Below are 13,593 nucleotides of genomic sequence, written 5' to 3' on the forward strand. Positions count from 1 at the left end.
CCACCTACTTATATGCATGGAAATTGACTCATATAGTTTGGATGTTAGTTATCATGGACATAAAGATGTCACACTATTTTAAGCCATCATCTTAGTTTATTCATTCTCGCATGCTAGATATTAGTTCACTTAAAATGTATTAAAATAAAGTTGATGGGATCTTCCTCTAAAACTAAAATTGAGACTAGTCTTTATAGGCCAAACAACTGTGAATCCCTTCTTCGTCGGTAGGTATATAGGACCTTACTCTCCATATGACCCCTTCTACGTTGGGTAAGTAGTTTGTGTTGACTTATTTTACCTCAACATTATAATCCGAAGAGTTTCTCGAGATTATGATGGACTATAGATAGAATTTACAGAAATTTATCAACCAAGAATTCTAAAAGTAGAATTAGCTAAGAGGTTGGCTTATCAATTTACAGATAATTGAGTCTTGGGATCATTTATATAATTCTTGAGGAAGGTCAATTGTATAAATGCTTGAGTCTTCGCATTATAACAGTTTTGCATTAGACTTAAATCATAACGATGAGTATGCTTATTATATTTTTCTTCTTCTTTTCGCAGTGTAGAATTCGTTTTATATAGATAATACTGCTTACAACAAATGGCTAGAAATACTAATATCCCTATGCCAAGTGCCACACTTGCACGCGAGTCCTGGCTCAAAACTTTCATGGACCACATGTATCAGTCCACACGACTGAAGAATGACGGGTCCAACTTTGCGGACTGGGAGGCATCATTATGGAATGCTGCCATTGCTGACGGTAAGCTCAAGTACTTGACTGAGCCAAGACTGCCAAACCCAGGGCCCAATGCAAGAGCTAACGAGTCACTTGCTTATAGTGACTTCGTCATGGAAGCGGGTGCGATAAAGAACGTACTCATTTTTGCAATGAAAACCAATTTCCAAAGACGCTTCATTGCCCAAGGTGCAAACAAGATTTTCACCACGCTCACTTATGAGTTCTCAAAAGCACCGAGAATCGTTACTTATGAGCATACCTGTCGCTTCTTTGAGGCGAAACTCTAGAAGGGCCAACCGGTTAGCCCACACATTCTTGATATGATTGAGAATGTCGAGAAACTGGAGGCACTTGATTGCAAAATCAGTGAGAGCATAGTCATTGACCGTATGCTTCATTCACTTCATGATGGTTTTGCCCTTTTCAGGGCAAATTACTACATGAATGATATGATGAAAAGTCCTTATGAGCTACACTCACTTCTCGTACAGACCGAGAATGATATGAAATTTAGTGGGAGCATGAAGCAAGATGTTCTCATGATTTCCAACAAGAATAAGGGTAAGGGCAAAGCTCACGACGACCTAAATGTAAGAAAGCCAAAGTTTAAGAAGTCAGGAAATGGTAGGAGTGGGCCTGGTGAGACTAGTGGCTCACAAGGCAAGGCAAAGAGCAAGGGCAGTAACGTTGAGTGCCACCATTGTCACAAGACTGGGCATTGGAGGAGGATCTGTCCCGTGTACCGTGAGGACATAAAAGCAGGCCGCGTCACTCATGTTGGTATGTCATCTTATATTCATATGATTGAGATTAACCATGCAAGTTTCGGAACTTGGGTACTTGATATTGGTTGTGGTTCTCATCTGTGTAATCATTTGCAGGGCCTAAAAAACATCACACTCCTCGCAAAGGGTGATGTGGACCTACGAGTCTGGAATGGAGCAAGAGTTGTTGCAGTCTCAATGGGAACAAACGTAATCCAGCTCCCGAGTGGTTTTGAGTTATATTTATATAACTGTTACTATGTACCCAGTTTATCTAAGAATATTATTTCTGTTTCCGTACTTGATAAAGACGGTTTTTCATTTTCAATAAAGGACAGTAGCTGTATTTTCTCCTTTAATGAAATGGTTTATGGCAAAGCAGTTTCCATGAATGGAATTTATATCTTAGATCAAACCACAGATATATTACACGTGAATAATAAGAAATTAAAGGTTGGTGACAAAGATCAAACTTATATATGGCATTGTCGAATGGGACACATAAATGAAAAACGTGTAAAGAAACTCATTGAGAATGGGACTATCTCCACATTTGATTTCTCATCATTTGGCACGTGTGAATCATGTCTTATCGGCAAAATGACTCGATATTCCTTCAAAGGTGTTGGAATGCGCGCTAATGACCTATTAGGACTCATACATACTGATGTATGTGGACCTATGTCAATCACCGCAAGAGACGGCTGTAGATATTTTATCACTTTCACGGATGATTTGAGTAGATACGGATATGTCTACTTAATGAAGCATAAAAGTGAGTTTTTTGAAAACTTCAAGGAATACCAGAATAAGGTTGAGAACCAACTGGGAAGAAAGGTTAAAGCACTCCGTTCAGATCGTGGTGGCGAATATCTTTCAAATGAGTTTGATCAACACCTTAAAGACTGTGGAATAGTTTTACAGTTAACTCCACCTTGAACACCTCAATTAAATGGTGTGTCCGAACGGAGATATCGAACACTACTTGATATGGTTCGATCCATGATTAGTCACACGGTAGTACCTGATTCATTTTGGGGTTTTTCTCTTTTGTCAGCTGCTCTTATACTTAACCAAAGTCTATCTAAAGCTGTCGACAAGACTCCGTATGAGATATGGAAGGGAACGGTCCCCAACTTGTCCTTTATTCGGGTTTGGGGCTGCAAGGCTTATGTCAAGTGGAGACACGAGGATAAGCTCGGCCCGCGATCGGTCAAGACATACTTTATTGGTTATCCAAAAGGAATGTTTGGTCATTACTTCTATTCGCCTACCGAACATCGAGTTTTTGTTACGGCTAGTGCAAAGTTCTTAGAGAAAGAGTTTCTCGAAAACAAGTCAAGTAATAGAACCTTCGAGCTGTCGGAGATTCAAGAACCAACAACCGAGGAACAGATGGAGGAAGATGTTCCTTCAACTTATGATACGGTTATTATTCCTCAGGAACCTCGGAGGTCGGGTAGAGTCTCTAATCCTCCAGACAGATACATTGGTATGGTCGAGGAAAATGACGTTTTGCTCCTAGAGAGTAATGAACCCGCTACCTATAAAGGTGCCATGACCTGTTCCAACTCTAAGCTATGGATTGAAGCCATGCAATCCGAGATGGACTACATGTATGAGAATGACGTATGGGATCATGTTGATTTACCTAACAAGGTTCGACCTCTTCAGTGCAAATGGCTTTACAAAATAAAGCATTCTGTAGAAGGGCAACCAGATACCTATAAGGCACGACTAGTGGCAAAAGGTTTCACTCAAGTGCACGGATTGCATTATGATGAAATCTTTGCACCCGTAGTTATGCTGCATTCCATTCGGATAATCTTAGCAGTTGCCGCTATTCATGACTATGAAATTTGGCAGATGGATGTGAAAACTGCCTTCTTAAACGGTTATTTGGAGGAGGAATTGTACATGGTACAAACCGAAAGTTTCATAGATCCTGAAAATCCTAAGAAAGTTTGCAAGCTTAAATGTTCCATTTATGGACTTAAGCAAGCTTCTCGGAGTTGGAATCATCGTTTGGACCAGGTGATAAAAGAGTATGGTTTCACTCGATCGGTCGAGGAACCATGCTTATATGTCAAGTCGAGTGGGAGCAAGATTGTTTTCTTGATATTGTATGTCGATGACATACTCTTGATTGGGAATGACATTCCTCTGTTATCTTCGGTAAAAGGATGGTTGAAGAACCATTTCCAGATGAAACATCTGGGTGAGCCTCAACACATATTGGGAATCCGTATCTATCGAGATAAATCACGACGGATGTTATCACTGAGTCAGGAGTCTTATTTAGATAAGATTCTCTAAAGGTTCAGCATGACCAACTCCAAGAAGGGGAACCTTCCAATGACTTCTGGGATGCATTTGAGCAAGTCTCAGTCACCCAAGACACCGGAAGGGGTCGAACGCATGTGTCGCGTTCCTTATGCATCAGCCATAGGATCAATCATGTATGCCATGATATGCACACGTCCAGACGTGGCATATGCATTGAGTATGACGAGTCGGTACCAAAGCAATCCAGATGAAACACACTGGATGGCTGTTAAAAACATCCTTAAGTACCTACGGAGAACTAAGGATTAGGCATTGACTTATGGAGGAGATACTAAGCTATGTGCAATCGGTTACGTAGATGCTAGCTTCCAAACGGATCGAGATGATTCGAAATCTCAGTCTGGATTCGTCTTTACTCTTAATGTTGATGCGGTCAGCTGGAAAAGTTCCAAACAGGAAGTTATAGCAGATTCTACTACTGAATCTGAGTACTATGCCGCTTCAGAAGCAGCAAAGGAAGCTATATGGATGCATCAATTCTTACAAGGACTAACCATAGTTCCTAGTTCGACTGACCCAATCACCATCTATTGTGACAATAGAGGTGCAATCTTCCAGGCCAAGGAGCCTAAGTCTAGCAACAAGTCTAGACATGTACATCGGAAGGCTCACCTGATCCGTGATTACGTGGAGCAAGAGGAGATAGTGATTGACAAGATTGCTTCGGATGACAACATCGCGGATCCTCTCACTAAACCATTGAAATATGATATGCATGAAGGGCACGTTTTTTTCATGGGAATTAAACGTGTTCCTGAGTTATAGTAGTTGATTATGGATTAGATACATTTTCTTTTTCATATGCTATTTATAACTTCATCGTATTATTTCATATTTTGTTTTTCATGTGGATTGTACGACAACATTGAACGCCACAAAGTGAACTGAATTACATTATATTTGTTTTGGTCCGTAATCGCCTACATGAGCTGATAACTCTGGCTATTATATTGTGAAGTTGATTGATGGTGGGTTCAACGAGCCATAAGCCAAACGGTTGCCTGATCGATCACAGATGCGAGTTATAACGATACTTCGTAGGACATTGTGACAACGTAATGAAGTCCTAAATGTTTAAAAACATTCGGTGCCAGGTCGTGGATTGGACGTCCATTGTGTTCCTAGAGTCGATTCTTTTGACTATCGACTGTCTCTTGAGATTAAGGCAGTTTTTGGGTGACTTTGGTTTCTTTCTCATGGTCGACCGTAACAGGAGGCTAAGCAGATTTTTACTATGTCATTTCATACTGTGCTTGTATTTACAGGATTCTAGTTGAAGAAAATATCCATCCTTTATCAGGTTTAGTCATTTCTCAGGACCACTCGAGGAGTTGTAACTGAAATGCATGGCCATGCTCGAATGATGATTCGTTTATCAGTTAAGTTACTTTCTAGTCGGGAAAACCACTCTTGATATTGATCACTTGTAAAATACGACCTTTGTGAATACGGATTTTGCAAATTGTTTTACATTGAGTTTGAGAAATTAAGGATATAAGAATCGGTTATAGCACATACACTTGTGAGGACAAGTGGGAGATTGTTGGAGCTAGTGTCCTCCGCAGTTAGTGTGATAACGTGTATAAATCTCTTATAGGTTCACAGGGTATACTTAGAATTTTATCTGTTGATTAATGTTTACTAATAACTGTTGGCTTGCTAGAAGTTTGACGTTATTATCATACTGATGGCGGTGATCAACTGGTCCCTAAAAGTCACACCTAAAGGATGTGTTTGAGAGGTGTGATTATATGAAAATATAATCACATTGATGCCTTATATGACTAAAAGGTTAGTCCATGTATTTGACTAAAAGCTTAGTCAATGTGATGATGAGTCGATTATTTAATACAATTAAATAATATCAGCTGAGACGAATTAATTGTTAATTCGTAAATTGAATATAAACTGTTATATTTAATTAATGTATATAATATTAGCTTAAACGAATTAAGATGTTAATTCGTAATTAAACATAAACGGTTATATTTAATTAGCAAATTATAAATATGCGATATTTATAGTTAATGTATATATTATACGAAATTGTCATAATAAATGATGACAAACCGGTATTAATAAATCGACTACAAACTGTTGTGTGTGGACTTATTAATACGTGACGACATAAATGAAAATTGATAATGATGCACATTTTATACAATATGATAACAACCTAAAATAAGATGATTTTTCTCCTTATTTGTTTGGTTGTTACACGTTTAAAGGGGAGAAAAATAAGAAAAAGATCTTCCCCTCTTTTCTCCTTTTGGACGGTTAAATAGGAGAGAGGGTAGGATCATTTTCTCTCTTGATTTTTTTCTCGATACTTCCATCACAAAACCCTAAAAATTATTAGGAATTAGGGTTCTCTTTCAAGCAAGAAAAGGCTTTTCTCGTAGAATTTTGGGTGCAACGATTAGGAGAATATCGATCTCTATATTAGTTCTTAGGCCAAATTGCTAGGACCGGAGGTTAATTCTAATCTTTATTATTTTGTTTATGCATTTTGCTTATGACTCGTAATTTCATATTTCATAATTTCGTTATAATTCGAATTTTCTTGATGAAATATACCGATATTTCTAACACCATAGCCATAGCCAATTTGCCCTACCACAAAATCAACCATTCCTAATTTCTCTTCAATACCTCTTTTGGCTTCTTCAAATTCTACCTTCGATAACTCACCGTCACCGCAATCGAGCCACCATTGTCCCGCCCCTAAATCAACCACGACCACCATCACCTGTTCTCCTCTTGCCATTTTCGGATCACCAAACTCATTATTATGCACCAATCGATATCAATAACTAGTTCGAACCACCATCAACTTTGTGTCGTCGATTTATATAAAGGTATGGTGTTTTGGTTTGTTGTGAAGTTGATATTAGACTGAGGTACGAAATGGAGGATGATCGATTTGGCCTACCTCGATTTCGTAGCAGCAGCTATTATAATTCCACCACCAGCGTACCTTCGTCCTCCATGCCAAAACCGACACATCTCGCATCATATCATCACCGAATTCAGTCCACCACCTCCATCCGATGCATCTCCAGCGAACAACCAGGTAACCACCACTTGCACCTGCTCGCATACAACCCAGACACGTCGGGTTCATGTCACATCATACCACCATCAACGTCAGCAGTTTAATTTGTGTGAGGTAGGGAGGATAAGGAGGATGGTTGATTAGCATAAATGTTACAGTGCCATGTACTGTTTTCAATTGAAATTTTTTTATCCATGAGTCACGCCACTATCAATGGCGTGTTTCCTCAAGTATACCCGCCATTCTGTGTGGCGTATTTGGGTTCCTAGTTTATTTCGCTACTGCCTTTCTTGGTAACTTCAAACACGCCACTCCCTATGGCGTGTTTACTCCGTGTTTTAGGTTTTGAAAACCCGAGCCTACGTGGACACCATTTTGACATATACTTTCAAAACCGACCCAAAACGACAAATACTTTATTTTTGAGGATTATTTTAAAAATGGATTGGTATAAAGGTGAGTTATTGATATTATGAGTTAGTGTGTTAATGTTAAGAATAAGTTATTTAGTTTATGATAGAAACTTAGAAGTATTTATTTTATATATTTAGTTTCTACGTTCAAATGTCATATTGTAAGGCTATATAAAAGCCTCTAATTTACTTGTAATATGCATCAAATAATAAACAATTATTTCTTGATATTATTTACTTTCTCCTTTACCAACAACTTCGTCTTCTGATAGTGGTAGATTAGATAGCACGCAAGAGGCTTCGGATCACTCATTATTTGTTAACTGGTTGTCTTGTAGTTGGTCTCTTAGAAGAGATAGTTTGTTCAAACGTCTGAGTGCGACTAAAAGATCTTCACCGGATCTTTCAAATATTATCCTCATAAGCTTGAAAGTGAAGATTCTATGTTAAGTTTCAGGGTGTTCAAGATATTCTATCATAGTTTTCATGCCATTCCCAGATTTAATTTGAGTTGCAACCTGTTATGGTATACCAAAAGAAAGTGAGTTTATAAACACGATTAGCATAGATGCGAGAGGGAATTGGACAAACATTACAATAGCATAACAAGCCACTATCGGAAAACTAGCCTGCTAATTCAACGCCATAAAGAATACCTTGCTAATCCAATACCTTTTATAAATCACTGCGTATGTCAACTAGCTTAGCTGGTATAGTCGTTTGAGGTGCTACTCATGATATGACTCATATGAGTTTGAAATAATACCATCAACTAACCATTCCTGTTTAAAGCAATTTGGCAATCCTCAACGAAGAGGCGGTATGATGAGCAAAAAGAGCAATATTTGCATCCCCACAATAGACAAAAAGTACTCTGTGTAAAGCAAAATCAACATAGAACTCACCAGATGCTTTAGGAGAAGAAGCAATTCCACAAAGGATCTGGAGAACACATGCTTGGTGTAACGAGCCGCACAATCCCTAAAAATTGCGCCCGTGATCCGTTCACTTCGAGCCCTTAGATTTTATGTTTCTACTTATGTATTTTCGTTTCTATTTTTTTAGTCATGTAGTACTCCAAGATTACTTCCTGCGTGTCGAATCTTGGAGCTAGATTTTTTAGTTTAAGATACGTTTTTAGGTGTTTAGAAAACGTATCGTTATTCTGTACAGTCAATGTTTCCTGCTACCCGGCTTGTAGTATCAAATTTTTCCTCTTTGGGGGAGTACTAGTCAATGAATCTGCTTTCTACCCAATTTCCTTGATGTGACTCGTATTTGCACACATTTAGTCCCCGAACTAGCCTCATTCCTAAGCTTTATTTCTTACATGTATTAGGGCTGTTTCTATCTTAAGCTTCCTAATTTGCATATGTTGGGGCTGGTGTCCTCTACAGTTAGTGCAATGACATATAAATCTCTAAAAGGATCAAAGGGTATACTTTTGTATTATTATCAGTTGGTCCACGTTTATCAATAACGGTTGGCTTGCTAGATAAGTTTGACGTTATTGTCATACTGATGGCGGTGATAAACTGGTCCCTAAAAGTCACACCTATAGGATACGTTTGAGAGATGTGACGGTATGAAAATACAGTCATGTTGATGCCTAATATGACTAAGCAGTTAGTCGGAGTTATTGACTAATAATTAGTCAAACGCGATGTTGAGATATTTATTTAATACGGATTAAATAATAATGGCTAAGGTGAATTAAGCAGTTAATTCGTAAATTGAATATAAACGATTATATTTAATTAATGTATATTGAATTTAATTAATTATACAATATTGTCATTATCGGACAAGTATTAATATGTGTCGACTAATTCATGTTACTAATCGATGTTTTCTTATCCGATAACGAGTGACGATTTATAATTCAAAACCCGTCATATACATTTTAGCAAAACGAGTCGGACCACGAGTTAAAATAAGGAGAAAGTGGAAAGCCCACTCTCTCCATTGGGAACCGTGCGGACCGAGTGAAACAAAAGGAGAGACCTTCTCTCCTTTTGAATTAATTGATTTCATTTGCACAAAAATTAGGTTTTTGGAGCATTTCTCTCTGAAAACCTAGATCTCACATCAGAAAAAACTCACAAAAACTCTCTCAATATTGCAAGGCAATTAGAGAGTAATTTCTAGCACAAGGGGCATAGTCTCAGACGGTCTTGGATGCAACGATTAGGAGGAAATCTATATTGATTTCTGTTCATTAGGCCGAATTGCACAAGGAACCGAGGTTGATCTTATTCTCTTATCGTTTTCTCTTGTTTTTCGTTTATGACAATTATTCACATGTTAAATTTGCGTTATAATCCTTAATTATAAGGGAATTTTACGGATATTTCCCTACAACGTATTCTATGAGGTTTTGTGCCCTTGGTAGGGAAGGAGCGCTAGCCTTGCTTGTATGGAGCAAAAACGGAGCTAAATTGACCGCATTTAATGACCAAGCATCAAATAGGAGACCGATACTAAAGGCCTAGATTAATAATAAAAGTATTTGGGCAATGATGAAGGACCCCCAAGGCTCCTCAACGATCCCCACGGATCTTGAAGCAGCAAAATGAAGAAGAAGCCACACTGACCTGTAAGATGGGTGTCCCAAGCTCAGCCCGAGGGTCCTGATGCTAAAGTCGGGCATCCCAAAGACACAGCCCGAGCATCCCACAAGCAGGATGAGCGAATTTCCTTACAGCATGGGCGTTCAACAGGGTTAGGTCGAGCGGCTCCTTAGGGACCTGCAAGGCGTTAATCTTTATCTTAGGGACTTCATCGTCATTTAAGCCCTTAATTAACCTAATATTTATACTTAGTATAAATATGATACAGTCGTTTTGTACCAAAAATAAAAACCTAAGTTACTACCAACAGAAGTCAACGGTAAGTAGGGTCGATCTCCACAGGGAGGCTAAGTTGCTATCTATCTGTTTAATTTGGTCTGTCGGTGTCACGAAATGGGGGTTTTGATTGAATTGGACTAATCGAACTCGAGGCTAAAGGCAAGAGAAAAGGGATAAAAGAAATTAACAATAAGAGAAAGAAAATATGCTAGGAGTCGGTCCACCGTGGTAGCTATACTATCGGAAATACTAAGGCGATTAGACTATTGATAAGAAGAGCTATGGTCGTCACCTTTCGGTCCTTAAACCGCCCTAGAGCGTAAATAGCTTAACTTTCGTCCTCACTACAATACCCTATTGTAATTAAGCAAGCCTTCCCTTCCAATCTTTCGATCCAGGTCGGGGTTAACTAAATTTATTGGTCTCCCGCATGCATTCATTCGATAGGATAACAATTAAATTCCTAATACAATTCTTATCGCAAGGCTAATCTACTCAAGTCAATTAAAACATGCTACCACGGCTTCCCTAATCCTAACATACTACGGGATTAGCTAGACATAAATAAGGGGGAAACGAGAAATGAAGGAAGAACAATAAACATAAATAATAATTAAAGAGGAAAAGAAAGAGAAAGAATTAATACTGAATTATTGATCCGGAAATTAAGAACAAAGTAACAGTAGCAGTATATTCGAACCAGAGAGAAAGGGAACGAAGTGAAAGTGTGTGAGAGAGTTTATAATGACAAACTGACTTCCTATTTATAAGAAAATAGGATTAGCTAAACCTAATGACGGAATTAAACCTAAAAAGCCCAGCCCGTAGCAAAATTCACTCGATCGTGTGGAATAAAACCACTCGATCGAGCAAACCCAGCCAGAAACCGCTCGATCGAGCAAACCCAGCCAGAAACCGCTCGATCGACCAACTAATTCACTCGATCGAGTAAAGGCATATAAGGAACTGGTCGATCGAATGAATAAACTACTCGATCGACTGATTATTGAATCCTAAACCACTCGATCGACTAGAAAAGCACTCGATCGAGTGGATCTTGACTTCAGGAGCTCATAATTCACGTTAGTTTGACTTTGACTTGTCCTTTTAGCTCGAAACAGACTTCACGCATCCCAAGATGACTATAATTCCCGCTCCAAATCTACTCTTCCTCCAAATGCATGCTAAACGGACGGTAAATGGCTTGATTTCACTACTTTATGGTCCATTCCTGCAAATAAGACAAAGTAACCCAAAGTAGCATATTCGGGGCATTTCGTAGCATAAAACCACGATAAAATCATAGAAATACGTGTATAAAATAGGCTAAAAAGACTATATAAAATGCACGTATCAAATCTCCCCAAACCAAACCTTTACTCGTCCTCGAGTAAACTAAAATGCAACTAAAGGAACGGAAAAGATAACTCAGAGCTAGCTACAAATGCCCACTTAAGCCAATTTAATGCAAGCGAACTAACACTTATAGGAAGACAGCCAAATGCAAACGAGTTATAGGATGTTTATAATAAAGCTGAACCGTCGACCTTGCAAGACCTTTAACAATGGACTCTCACGGGTCACTCTTCCCTCATGAAGCAAAGGGTAAGCATATTGATGTAAGAGAGAGAGAAAAATAGTCGCTCACCTAGACTACGACCCACATAAACATGCATGTAGCTAATATGATAAACAATTCTAGCTACCGTACATACATTCCAACCAAACAAGGTCCTGTCACAGCCGAGGGCTTACAAAAATATGGTAAAGTGAGGCAATGGGTAGGAAAAGGCAAAACGTTTATGGGAATGTGGAGGTATAGGTGATCAAGCTAGTACCTAAACAAAACCATATGACAACATCCATTTCCAACTCAATTATGAATTAAGCACATGCCCTTCATTTGGCATAAAACTCACCAAACCGAACTAGAAATACTCCTCAAATGATATAAATAAAACATAGTAGCGGAAACCGTCAACAACCAAACAACATCTTTTTTCAAATTTTTCCTTTCTTTTTCTATTTTTTTTTCGGTTTCTTCTTTTCTTTCTTCAACTTTTTTCAACTTTCTTTTTTCTTCTTTCTTTCTTTTTCACGTTTTTTTCAACTCTTTTTTTTTTCTATTTTCCTCCTTTTCTTCATAAATACCAATTCCAAAACAATAGATATAAGCCAAACTTGATACAATAGACAATATACCGCAGAACAATCTAAACTAGCTTGACAAGGCAGGCTAAATTCGGAATGTAGCTAAGGGTCAACAGGCAAATTTGGTTAATGTGGAGTTAAATGGGTAAAAATGAAAGAAGGGGAAATTGTAAGCACCTCCCTGCATGTGACACCAACCACTAACCCGAATGTATGACGGCAAAAAGCAATTGAATTCATATACGTGCAAATTAATGAACATGCTATGCAAGGAGTATACTACTCACAATCCTAGATGAAACTGGTCATAAATGACACCAGTTTATAAGGCTCTAAATCTTAGAAATTATAAGTAGGTTGCCAAAATTTCAGGTCAAGTCTATTCGTTCAGCTAAATTAAACATTAACTCGTAGATTATGCAATAAGACAAAGCTAAAAGAATAATAGTATAATGCAAGGCTTAAGCAAAAAGACAATTGCAGTGCAATTTCATCATTGACATCTACCGTTCCGACTCAACCTATATGCTAAAATAAACGTGAAATTTTTGAATTTTAACAATTTTTTAAAAATTTTTATGGAAATTTTGAATTTTTAACAAAAATAAACAACAATGCAAACATAAATTAAACGTGATAACTGAAATGCAATGAAAACAAAATGCGGAACTGAGATATGGATGCATAACCTCCCCAAACCAAACCGTACAATGCCCCCATTGTACTAAAACATGGGAAGGAAATGCAAACTAAAGGAGGAAAGGAGTAAATACGGAAAAACTCACAAAATGCGCGAATAAGGGGACCTCCCCAAACCGACCATGAACATGGGAGGTTGCTAAAGGCCCGGAAAACCGTTTCAGGAAGCTAATCCAAGTCAACAATACTCGGTCAAGAGGAATAGTGTCTGATCGAGTAGAATGGGCGCTCAAAACTGCTCGATCGAATGGAATTTAGGTCGATCGAGTGGTTTCTCATCCTACAGGTGGTCGATCGAGTAGATTAATCACTCGATCGAGTGAATTCATCAGCAAAAGTGCTCGATCGAGTAGAATGACTACTCGATCGAGTGATCCTCGGTGTAATTCCTGCAAAACGCAATAAAAACAGCCCACAACTAACAAAAACAAGCTTAACTGAGACCGTCTATGGTGTAAAAACCATTTATTACAACTTAAATGAAAAAAAATGCAGAATAAAATTGCCGGGTTGCCTCCCAGGTAGCGCTAGCTTCAGTCTGGTCCCAGCTCGACCTTCTTTTCT

General features: G+C 38.4%; 1 pseudogene; it reads right to left on the bottom strand.

Moving 5' to 3' along the window:
* The window catches only part of LOC141628908 (U-box domain-containing protein 44-like), a 217,531-nt pseudogene that overhangs the window by 26,014 nt on the left and 177,924 nt on the right, over positions 1–13,593 (bottom strand).

Source organism: Silene latifolia, chromosome Y, assembly GCF_048544455.1.
Source record: "Silene latifolia isolate original U9 population chromosome Y, ASM4854445v1, whole genome shotgun sequence".
NCBI lineage: Eukaryota > Viridiplantae > Streptophyta > Magnoliopsida > Caryophyllales > Caryophyllaceae > Silene > Silene latifolia.